The following is a 4,091-nucleotide window of genomic DNA, read 5'->3' on the forward strand; positions in this document are numbered from 1 at the left end:
TGGTTGGTCCTGGAACCAATCCCCCACAGATACTGAGGGACAACCATATATGTATGTATGTATGTATGTATGTACGTATGTATGTTCATTCCTGCCCCCTTGCTGTTTTTTTTTTTCTTCATGTAGGTAAATATGAAGGAAAGGAAAGATTTTTCAAGGAAACAGCAATAGGGTATCACAGCCCTTAAAGGGTAAAATTTACCAGCATATACACACAAAATGTTACTGAGGCAGCCCCCTCACAGATATTAAAGAGGCAGTTAACAAACGGTATCTGCAAGGCAGGCTTTCCTTCTAACTTAGCCAACATAAACAGCACTTGCCCTTGCAACTGAGCAATCAGCTCTTTGCAAGTCTGTATCACAGCAACATCCAGCCCAACTTTCAAGAGTACTGAAGCATCCTCTTGGTGGCTACAGTTGTCCTAGCAGCAAGATGGAACAGAAAGAAAATTCCCCTCTGAGTGATCAGTGTATTGGAACTCAGGGGCCTGAATCTCCCGCACACTTGATGCGTGACCCTGACCAATCTCTCCATTCCTCTGAGCCCTGATTCTCTTACTTATAAACCAAGCACTTGGACTCTATTCATTCGTTCATTCATTTAACGAATATTTGCTGAGCACCTGCTAGGTGCCAGACTCAGAGCCACTGTGCAGGCGAGCGGAAGGGGGTCAGCCGATCTCCAAGGGCTTTTTCAAATCTCACCGGGGACTTGGAACGGCACATCTGTAGAGATGTGGAAGCATGTCCCCAAATCAGCATTTCTCACATGCCATCCGGGTGCCATCTCATAGCCAAACCCTCCATCCTGTTGCTAATGACCCTCTTGAACACAGCTGTGTGCGGCCCACCCCTTGCCCACCAAGAAGAGGTCACTGCGTAGATGAGTGAGAAGGAACGCGCCTTGGACCCGGCTGGCTGAGTCAGCAGGACTTCTCCTGGCTCCCAGTCCGGGGCTCCTCCCCGTCTTCTCTGACCCCGAGAGCCACGCCCCCTCGGCTTTGCTGGCTGCGACGCTGATTAGCATTTTGCACACTGCGGCGGACTGAACTTTGGGATCTCACTTGTCGCCTCAGCAAAATATCAGGTGGAAGTGGAGCAGACTTGAATGCAAAGGACACTTACATAATTCGCCTAAGTCCCAGCACAGAAATGCCACATGCCTCTGCTAGTTCACGTCTTCCCTTTCGTCCTTTTCCCTAGCAAGCCCAGGAAAGTAATCCCACAGCCTAGCAACTAAACCCACACATAACCTTTTGGCAACTGAGGATGCTTTCTTCAGGTGCTGGGAGACTGCAAACGTGGCTCCAAAACAGAATTCCTTTTGCTTCTCATTACCATGTCAAGAGGGTTGAGACTGTCAGATATATAGCTATAGCAGTAGATAGATACGCACTACTATCATGTCACTATATACTGTATATACATTATTATATCATTATGTATATAAATTTCATATATAATTTAACATAGTCTCTATAAATAATATATAATTAATTTCTATAATAATTTAATAATTAAATAATATGTAATAATATATTATATAATTATGAATAATTAAGTAATAATAAATAATTGTTAATGATCATTAAATATTCATATAAATAGTGATAATATATGATTAAATAAATAATTAACTATATTTTATATAAATAGTAAATACTATGTAAATATATAATTAAGTTGTGCCCCCCCGAGATGGCCATCATTTTATTTTCTGCACCTGATCTAAACTTATTCACGAGCTTCCTTCCACAGGGGAGCAGGAACTCACCAACTGAAGGTTTCTCAGTCCCTTCCAGTGGAAAACAGCGTCTTTCAAGCTGAGTCACTGGGAGGGAAATGTTTAGTCTGCCAGGCTTTCCTCCCTGCCGGGTGCAGAGCACAGCTCTCATCTCGTGGTGACTGGGGAGGAGCAGGCGAGTCCTCCCTGGAAGGCAGCTGGGCTGGTCTGGACCCCGAGAGCCCAGCACGGATGTCTCCTCGGGTGCAGGGAATCCCTTCCCATCCTTTGAGGCACTAAGCCGCCACCACCTCCTGAAGTCTGGTCACGGCCCTCTGCCTCCCGCTGAAAGCCTCCAGATAATTGGTCCCGAAGCCAGGCCTCTGCTGGCCCAGCAGTTATTTATTTCAGGTTCCACATCTCCACCACTGTATTCGTTTCCTAGGGCTGCCGTAGCAAATTACCACAAACTGGGTGGCCTAAAACGACAGAAATTTATTCTCTCACAGATCTGGAAGCCAGAAGTCCAAAATCAAGGTGTCAGCAGAAGCACACTGCTCCCAAAGCTCTAGGCTCTCAGGGAAGATTCCTTCCCTGCCTCTTCCAGCTTCAGGCAGCTCTGGTCTCCCTGGGCCTGTGATGGCACCACTCCTTTCTCTGCCTCCGTCTTCACATGGCCTCCTTCTCCCTGTCCTGTGTCTCAAGCCTCCCCTTGCTCTCCCTTGTAAGGATGCCAATCATGGGACACGGGGCTCACACTCAAGCCACTATGACCTAATCTCTAGATCCTTAGCTCGACTGTGTCTGCAAAGACCCCATTTCTAATTAACGCTCTGTTCACAAATGCAGGAGTTAAGACTTGGACATACCTTTGGGGGCCACAGTTCAACCCCTTATACTTTCCAAGGGCTACCTGGGAACTAGTGACTCCCTTACTCCCCTCGCCCACATTCACAGGCTGCAGAGAACTCGTATCTATTGAGACACCTTCCTCAGCTGTTTCCCACTAACCGCCAGGGGCCATGATAAGGCTGGACTTCTCTGTAAGGTTTGTGGTCCTGCAGGGCACATCCTGGGATGCCTGAGAGTTATTTCTGCTACTGAGATGCCTAAAAACTTATCTGGAGCTCCTAGCAAACGTTCCAACTGCCCGATCCTCTGCCCTTCCTCAGCCGCTTTTCTTCCCTGCCTTCGGGACATCTCACCCACCCCTCGCCCCCGCCCTCCCCCCCATCCCCGCCCTGAGGAGTGTAGTGCAGAGTGAAATGAACTAACTGAGAAAACCTGCGTCTGAACTCCAGGTCTGACGTTTATTAACTACATGGCCTTAGGCAACCGTTGCTTCCATCCTGAACTCTTCCACACCACACTCCAAGCATGAGAGTGACCCCCCAAACCTTCAATCCCCTTTCCACCAGAGGAAAAATATGCTGCTACATAATATTCACCTTGCTGCAGCTCCCAGGTGCCCTGACACTGCCACCTAAGGGAGAGACAGGCCATCCCCAAGTCATAAGCTACCTAATCATGTCCACCTGCCTGCTTCTCATCCTGACTCTGTGAGCCAAGGACCAAGCACCTGTCCCACGGCCCCAGCTAAACACTGGACTATATTCTTAGCTGATTATCCATCCTCTTCCACGAGACATTCAGGATCAGTTCCATCAGCTCAGTATCTTCTCACACCTGTCAGAATGACTATCATTAAAAAGAACACAAATAGCAAATGTTGGCTAGGCTGTGGAGAGAAGGGAACCCTCATACAGCGTTGGTGGAAATGTAAGTTGGTGCAGCCACTATGCAAGATAGTATGGAAGTTTCTCAAAAAACTAAAAATAGAACTACCGTATGACCCAGCAATTCCACTCCTGAGAATATATCCAAAAATAAAATAAAATAAAAACATTAATTCGTAATGATACACGCACCCCAATGTTCATAGCAGCACTATTGGCAACAGACAAAACATGGAAACAACCTAAGTGTCTATCAACAGATGAATGGATAAAGAAGATGTGATACACACACACACACACACACACAGTGGAGTGCTACTCAGCCATAAAAAAGAATGAAATTTTGCCATTTGCAGCAACATGGATGGAGGACATGATGCTAAGAAAGACAGAGAAAAACAAATACAGTAGGATATCACTCATATGTGGAATCTATAAAATATAACAAACTAGTGAAAATAACAACACAAAAAGAAGCAAACTCGCAGACAGAGAACAAACTAGTGGTTACCAGTGGGGAGGGAGGAGGAATATAGGGGTGTGGGAGAGGGAGGTACAAACTATTGGGTGTAAGATAGGCTACAAAGATGTATTGTACAACATGGGAGATAGAGCCAAAATTTTGTAATA

The sequence above is a fragment of the Lipotes vexillifer genome, unplaced genomic scaffold (assembly GCF_000442215.2).
Source record: "Lipotes vexillifer unplaced genomic scaffold, Lipotes_vexillifer_v1.1 scaffold855, whole genome shotgun sequence".
NCBI classification, from domain to species: Eukaryota; Metazoa; Chordata; class Mammalia; order Artiodactyla; family Lipotidae; genus Lipotes; species Lipotes vexillifer.